Source organism: Arachis hypogaea, chromosome 10, assembly GCF_003086295.3.
Source record: "Arachis hypogaea cultivar Tifrunner chromosome 10, arahy.Tifrunner.gnm2.J5K5, whole genome shotgun sequence".
In the NCBI taxonomy this organism is placed as follows: Eukaryota; Viridiplantae; Streptophyta; class Magnoliopsida; order Fabales; family Fabaceae; genus Arachis; species Arachis hypogaea.
Window position 1 is genome coordinate 36,882,951 of NC_092045.1, and position 8,738 is coordinate 36,891,688.

Below are 8,738 nucleotides of genomic sequence, written 5' to 3' on the forward strand. Positions count from 1 at the left end.
GGCAGATTTGAGTTCATAACTTCAGATGCAGAGTTCTTGTTTTGAGTTCTTCTACTTTTCAAATTTTTTTATTTTGTTAATTATATGGATTAATCATTTTGTAATTCTAAATTTTACCGAATATAAATTTGATAAAGTTCAATTTTGGGACTCTGGTTTTTAAATTTTTCTATATTGAATTTCGCTATATAAGTTCAATTGTGCTCTATTGAATTCTGCTATATTGAATTTTGGTGAATTAACTGTATGAAATGCTGAATTTAATTATATTGAATGTTGTATGAATTGTATGAATTGATATAATCGTTTAGATTCTGAATTGTTGTTATTCTGAATTTTACTATAGTTTTATCACTTCATTTCCGTATCATCTGAATTTATCAAGTTGGAATTTTATCTAATTTTGGTGCATTTTATGTGCTTGATTTTTGTTATATTGTGTTGGTGGTGAAAGTATCTGAAAGTGATGCTTCTGAACCTGCCAGGAGGATGTCCCTCATGCATCTCCACCTGAAGATTGTAGAGAGAATGGTGAATGTGAATATGAGAATGGAATGGCTCTTGATAAACTGCGCAACATAGCAGAGGAGCAGGTCAAGAGCAATGAAGAATGCAACAGGGCAGGGGAGTCAATGAGTAATGCAGATGGAAAAGTTCACAGGGAACTGAAGCCTCTAAGAGCTCTAGAGGTTATAGATTGTTTTTAAGTTTGTGTTCCATTTACATAATTCATTTGGTATAGGCATCATCGTTGTACATTTAATAGCTATTGGATAATTTTCTCATCAATGCATTATGGAACTCGTGTTGTGTTTAATGTGTTATATACTAAATTTTTAATAATTTTGTTTAATATTTAATTAAACCGGTTGAACCCAGTTAAACCTGTGAACCAATCACATCACCAGTTCATTGACCGGTTCGGTTCTCGCAACTTTGGATGGAGAGAATCAACCATCCTTCATTTCCAACAACCGCCAGGGAAGGAATAACTGCGACACCGTTCTGCAGTGGACGCAGTTCTACGTATCCAACAGCAGCGATGGCTGGTGCGCGTAAATTAATAATGGCGCCAAAGACTTTGTGCTCTCAAATGTGAATCACACTTTGTCACAACTCCGCACAACTAACCAGCAAGTGCACTGGGTCGTCCAAGTAATACCTTACGTGAGTAAGGGTCGATCCCACGGAGATTGTTGGTATGAAGCAAGCTATGGTCATCTTGTAAATCTTAGTCAGGAAGATTATAATGGTTATAATGGTTTTCGAATATAAAACTAATTAATGCATAAAATAGAGATAGCGATACTTATGTAATTCATTAGTGGGAATTTCAGATAAGTGTATGAAGACGCTGTGTTCCTTCTGAATCTCTGCTTTCCTACTGCTTCATCCAGTCATTCTTACTCCTTCCATGGCAAGCTGTATGTTGAGTTTCACCGTTGTCAATGGCTACCTCCCGTCCTCTCAGTGAAATGGTCAAATGCTCTGTCATAGCACGGCTAATCATCTGTCGGTTCTTGATCATGTCGGAATAGAATCCAATGATTTTTTTGCGTCTGTCACTACGCCCAACACTCGCGAGTTTGAAGCTCGTCACAGTCATTCAATCCCTGAATCCTACTCGGAATACCACAGACAAGGTTTAGACTTTTCGGATTCTCAAGAATGCTGCCAATGGATTCTAGCTTATACCACGAAGATCCTGGTTAAGGAATCCAAGAGATATTCACTCTAGCTTTTGCTTGTAGAACGGAAGTGGTTGTCAGGTGGTGCGCGAAATTGTGAACTATACTTTTTCACAACTCTCATAATCCCCGTAATGGCTCCAAAAACTTGGTGCGCTCAATACCATGGCATTACACAACTTCGCACAACTAACCAGCAAGTGCACTGGGTCGTCCAAGTAATAAACCTTACGTGAGTAAGGGTCGATCCCACGGAGATTGTTAGTATTGAAGCAAGCTATGGTCATCTTGTAAATCTTAGTCAGGCAAACTCAAATGATAATGATGATGAACGAAAATAACAAAGGTAAAGATAGAGATACTTATGTAATTCATTGGTAGGAACTTCAGATAAGCGCATGAAGATGCCTTCCCTTCCGTCTCTCTGCTTTCCTACTGCCTTCATCCAATCCTTCCTACTCCTTTCCATGGCAAGCTCGTGTAGGGTTTCACTGTTGTCAGCAGCTACCTCCCATCCTCGCAGTGAAAGCTAATGCACACACTCTGTCACAGTGCTGCCAATCACCGGTGTGGTTCCCTCCCCTACCGGAATAGAATCCAGTGATTCTTTTGCGTCTGTCACTAACGCCCAGTAGGTTACAGGTTTGAAGCACGTCACAGTCATTCAGTCATTGAATCCTACTCAGAATACCATAGACAAGGTTAGACCTTCCGGATTCTCTTGAATGCTGCCATCAGTTCTTGCCTATACCACGAAGACTCTGACCTCACGGAATGGCTGGCTCGTTTGTCAGGCGAGCACTCGGTTTCAGGCGATCAACCATGCATCGTGCAATCAGGAATCCAAGAGATATTCACCAAGCCTCAAATGCTTGTAGAACAAGAGTGGTTGTCAGTCACTTTGTTCATGGGTGAGAATGGTGATGGGCGTCAATCATCACCTCTATCAAGTTGAAGAACAAGTGATATCTTGGAATAAGAACAAGCGGAATTGAATTGAAGAACAATAGTAATTGCATTAATACTCGAGGTACAGCAGAGCTCCACACCTTAATCTATGGTGTGTAGAAACTCCACCGTTGAAAATACATAAGCATAAGGTCTAGGCATGGCCGAATGGCCAGCTCCCAATGATCTAAGATCAAAAGTGATCAAAAGATATATAGATCCAAAGACCCAAAGATCCAAAGATCCAAAGATTCAAAGATCCAAAGATTCAAAGATCCAAAGATCCAAGATTCAAAGATTTCTAATACATAGCAAAAGGTCCTACTTATAAGAAACTAGTAGCCTAAGGTGTACAGAAATGAGTAAATGACATAAAAATCCTCTTCCGGGCCCACTTGGTGTGTGCTTGGGCTGAGCAATGAAGCAAATTTCGTGTAGAGACTCTTCTTGGAGTTAACGCCAGCTTTGGTGCCAGTTTGGGCGTTTAACTCCCATTTGGGTGCCAGTTCCAGCGTTTAACGCTGGGATTTCTAGAGGTGACTTTCAACGCCGGTTTGGGCCATCAAATCTTGGGCAAAGTATGGACTATCATATATTGCTGGAAAGCCCAGGATGTCTACTTTCCAACGCCGTTGAGAGCGCGCCAATTTGGCTTCTGTAGCTCCAGAAAATCCACTTCGAGTGCAGGGAGGTCAGAATCCAACAGCATCTGCAGTCCTTTTTGGTCTCTGAATCAGATTTTGCTCAGGTCCCTCAATTTCAGCCAGAAAATACCTGAAATCACAGAAAAACACACAAACTCATAGTAAAGTCCAGAAAAGTGAATTTTAACTAAAAACTAATAAAAATATACTAAAAACTAACTATATCATACTAAAAACATACTAAAAACAATGCCAAAAAGTATACAAATTATCCGCTCATCACAACACCAAACTAAATTGTTGCTTGTCCTCAAGCAACTGAAAATCAAATAAGATAAAAAGAAGAGAATATGCAATGAATTCCAAAAACATCTGTGAAGATCAGTATTAATTAGATGAGCGGGGTTTTTAACCTTTTGCCTCTGAACAGTTTGGCATCTCAATCTATCCTTTGAAATTTAGAATGATTGGCTTCTTTAGGAACTCAGAGTCCAGATAGTGTTAATGATTCTCTAGTAAAGTATGATGATTCTTGAACATAGCTATTTATTGAGTCTTGGCTGTGGCCCAAAGCACTCTGTCTTCCAGTATTACCACCGGATACATACATGCCACAGACACATAATTGGGTGAACCTTTTCAGATTGTGACTCAGCTTTGCTAATGTCCCCAATTAGAGGTGTCCAGGGTTCTTAAGCACACTCTTATTTGCCTTGGATCACAACTCTTATTTCTCTATTTTTTCGTTTTCTTTTTCTCTTTTTTTTCGGTTTTTTTTTTTTTTTGAATAGCTTTTTCTTGCTTCAAGAATCATTTTTATGATTTTCAGATCCTCAGTAACATGTCTCCTTTTTCATCATTCTTTCAAGAGCCAACATTCATGAACCACAAATTCATGATACATATGCACTGTTACACATACATTCAGAGAACAAAAATATTACCACCACATCAAAATAATTAAACTATTATAAAATTCAAAATTCATGCAATTCTTTCTTTTATCAATTAGGCGCGTTTTTATTGAAGAAAGGTGATGGATTCATAGGACATTCATAACTTTAAGGCATAGACACTAAGACACTAATGATCACAAGACACAAACATGGATAAACATAAGCATAAAATTCGAAAAACAGAAGAACAAATAACAAGGAAATCAAAGAACGGGTCCACCTTAGTGATGGCGGCTCTTTCTTGCTCTTGAAGATCCTATGGAGTGCTTGAGCTCCTCAATATCTCTTCCTTGTCTTTGTTGCTCCTCCCTCATGATTCTTTGATCTTCTCTAATCTCATGAAGGATGATGGAGTGTTCTTGGTGCTCCACCCTTAGTTGTCCCATGTGGAACTCAATTCTCCTAGGGAGGTGTTTAGTTGCTCCCAATAGTTTTGTGGAGGAAAATTCATCCCTTGAGGAATTTCAGGGATCTCATGATGAGTGGGATCTCTTGTGTACTCCATCCTTTTCTTGGTGATGGGTTTGTCCTTGGGGATGTCACCCTCTATGTCAACTCCAACTGAATAACAGAGGTGACAAATGAGATGAGGGAAGGCTAACCTTGCCAAGGTGGAGGTCTTGTCCGCCACCTTATAGAGTTCTTGGGCTATAACCTCATGAACCTCTATTTCTTCTCCAATCATGATGCTATGGATCATGATAGCCCGGTCTATGGTAACTTCGGACCGGTTGCTAGTGGGGATGATTGAGCGTTGTATGAACTCTAACCATCCTCTAGCCACGGGCTTGAGGTCATGCCTTCTCAATTGGACCGGCTTTCCTCTTGAATCTTGCTTCCATTGTGCGCCCTCTTCACATATGACTGTGAGGACGTGGTCCAACCTTTGATCAAAGTTGACCCTTCTAGTGTAAGGATGTTCATCTCCTTGCATCATAGGCAAGTTGAACGCCACCCTCACACTTTTCGGACTAAAATCCAAGTATTTCCCCCGTACCATAGTAAGATAATTCTTTGGATTCGGGTTCACACTTTGGTCATGGTTCTTGGTGATCCATGCATTGGCATAGAACTCTTGAACCATCAAGATTCCGACTTGTTGAATGGGTTGGTAAGAACTTCCCAACCTCTTCTTCGGATCTCATGGCGGATCTCCGGATATTCACCCTTTTGAGTGAAAAAGGGACCTCGGGATCACCTTCTTCAAGGCCACAACTTCATAGAAGTGGACTTGATGCACCTTTGAGAGGAATCTATCCATCTCCCATGACTCGGAGGTGGAAGCCTTTGCCTTCCCTTTCCTCTTTCTAGAGGTTTCTCCGGCCTTGGATGCCATAATGGTTATGGAAAAACGAAAAAGAAACGCTTTTACCACACCAAACTTAAAATGTTTGCTCGTCCTCGAGCAAAGGAAGAAAGAAGAGAGTAAAAGAGAAGAAATGAGGAAGAGGGAGATGGTGGTGTGTTCGGCCAAAGAGGGGGAGAAGTGGTGTTTAGGTTGTGTGAAAATGAAGGGTTGATGTGAGTGGTGAAGAGAAGGGTAGGATTGATAGGTGAGGGGTTTTTGGGGAAGAGGTGTTGAGGTGATTGGTGAATGGGGAAGAAGAGAGAGAGTGATGGTAGGGTCCTGTGGGGTCACAGATCCTGTAGTGTCAAGGAAAAGGCATCCTTGCACCAAATGGCATCAAAATCCACGTTTTGAGCCATTTCTGGCGTTAAACGCCGGGCTGGTGCCCATTCCTGGCGTTTAACGCCAGGTTCTTGCCTTTACTGGCGTTTAACGCCAGTCTGGTGCCCCTTTCTGGCGTTAAACGCCAGATGGGTGCCAGACTGGGCGTTAAACGCCCAACTGCTAGGCTGACTGGCGTTTAAACGCAGCAGCATCTTCCTCCAGGGTGTGCTGTTTTTCTTCCTGTTTTTCATTCTGTTTTTGCTTTTTCATTGTTTTTGTGACTTCTTATGATCATCAACCTACAAAAAGATAAAATAACAAAAGAAAATAATTAATTATAAAACATTGGGTTGCCTCCCAACAAGCGCTTCTTTAATGTCATTAGCTTGACAGAGGACTCTCATGGAGCCTCAGAAGTGCTCAGAACCGTGTTGGACCCTCCCAACACCAAACTTAGAGTTTGAATGTGGGGTTCAACACCAAACTTAGAGTTTGGTTGTGGCCTCCCAACACCAAACTTAGAGTTTGACTGTGGGGGCTCAGTTTGGCTCTGTTTTGAGAGAAGCTCTTCATGCTTCCTCTCCATGAGACAGAGGGATATCCTTGGGCCTTAAACACCAAGGATTCTTCATTCACTTGAATGATCAACTCTCCTCTATCAACATCAATCACAGCCTTTGCTGTGGCTAGGAAGGGTCTGCCAAGGATGATGGATTCATCCATGCATTTCCCAGTCTCTAGGACTATGAAATCAGTAGGAATGTAATGGTCTTCAACTTTAACCAGAACATCCTCTACAAGTCCATAGGCTTGTTTTCTTGAGTTATCTGCCATCTCTAGTGAGATTTTTGCAGCTTGCACCTCAAAGATCCCTAATTTCTCCATTACAGAGAGGGGCATGAGGTTCACACTTGACCCTAAGTCACACAAGGCCTTCGTGAAGGTCATGGTGCTATGGTACAAGGTATAGAAAACTTCCCAGGATCCTTCCTCTTTTGAGGCAATTGCTGCCTAGACAAGTTATCCAGTTCTTTGGTGAGCAGAGGGGTTCATCCTCCCAAGTCTCATTTCCAAATAACTTGTCATTCAGCTTCATGATTGCTCCAAGGTATAGCAGTTGCTCTTCAGTGACATACTCATCCTCTCAGAGGAAGAATACATCAGAGCTTATGAATGGCAGAAGTATCCAATGGGATCTCTATGGTCCAGTCAGTTTTGAGCCCCCCCGCCTTCAGAATTCCCAAAGGTTCCTTTATCTGGGCCGCCCCCCAACTCCAGTGAAAGCAGTCAGTGGACGTCCATTGAGGGCTTCCTCAGTGGCGTTCACTGCCTTCTATTGAAGGGTTCTCAGGATCATAAGCTTCTTCCTCAGATGAAGCTTCCTTAGTACTGCTTGGTGCATTTTGCATTCCAGACAGACTTTGAGAAATCATATTGACTTGTTGGGTCAATATTTTGTTCTGAGCCAGTATGGCATTCAGAGTGTCAATCTCAAGAACTCCTTTCTTCTGACTAGTCCCATTGTTCACAGGATTTCTTTCAGAAGTGTACATGAATTGGTTATTTGCAACCATTTCAATCAGTTCTTGAGCTTCAGTAGGCGTCTTCTTCAGATGAAGAGATCCTCCAGAAGAGCTATCCAAAGACATCTTGGACAGTTCAGAGAGACCATCATAGAAAATACCTATGATGCTCCATTCAGAAAGCATATCAGTGGGACACTTTCTGATCAATTGTTTGTATCTTTCCCAAGCTTCATAGAGGGATTCTCCTTCCTTCTGTCTGAAGGTTTGGACTTCCACTCTAAGCTTACTCAATTTTGAGGTGGAAAGAACTTTGCCAAGAAGGCATTGACTAGCTTTTCCCAAGAGTCCAGGCTTTCTTTAGGTTGAGAATCCAACCATGTTCTAGCTCTGTCTCTTACAGCAAAAGGGAATAGCATCAGTCTGTAGACCTCAGGGTCAACCCCATTAGTCTTGACTGTGTCACAGATTTGCAAGAACTCAGCTAAAAACTGATGAGGATCTTCCATTGGAAGTCCATGGAACTTGCAATTCTGTTGCATTAGAGAAACTAATTGAGGCTTAAGCTCAAAGTTGTTTTCTCCAATGCAGGGATAGAGATGCTTCTCCCATAGAAGTCGGGAGTAGGTGCAGTAAAGTCACCCAGCACCTTCCTTGCATTGTTGGCATTGTTGTTGTTTTCGGCTGCCATGTGTTCTTCTTCCTTGAAGAATTCGGTCAGGTGCTCTAAAGAGGAGTTGTGCTTTGGCTTCTCTTAGCTTTCTCTTCAAGGTCCTTTTCAGGTTCAGGATCAGCCTCAACAAGAATGCCTTTGTCCTTGCTCCTGCTCATAAGATAGAGAAGAGAACAAGAAAATGTGGAATCCTCTATGTCACAGTATAGAGATTCCTTTAGGTGTCAGAGGAAAAAGAGTAGAAGACAGGAGTGGGAAAATTCGAACTTATCAGAGAGAATGGAGTTCGAATTTTGCATTAAGGGATAGTGTTAATCCATAAATAGAAGGATGTGAGAAGGAGGGAAGTGATTTCGAAAATTAAGTGGGAAATTTGAAAACATTTTTGAAAAACATTACTTAATTTTCGAAAATGAAAATGGAAAAGAAATCAAGTGATTTTTGAAAAAGATTTTGAAATTAGAATCAAAAGGATTTGATTGAAAACTATTTTGAAAAAGATGTGGTTAAGAAGATATGATTGATTTAAAAAATGTGATTGAGAAGATATGATTTGAAAAACATTTTAAAAAGATTTGATTTGAAAATTAAAACTTGACTAACAAGAAAAGATATGATTCAATCATTAACCTTT

At 40.9% G+C, this 8,738-nt stretch overlaps 1 non-coding gene across 1 annotated transcript; it reads left to right on the forward strand.

Moving 5' to 3' along the window:
* Window positions 1-7,611: 7,611 nt before the first annotated feature.
* Window positions 7,612-7,719, forward strand: LOC112718932 (small nucleolar RNA R71). Its single transcript, XR_003161258.1, has one exon. It is a non-coding gene; the product is annotated as a small nucleolar RNA R71 (small nucleolar RNA).
* Window positions 7,720-8,738: the final 1,019 nt, after the last annotated feature.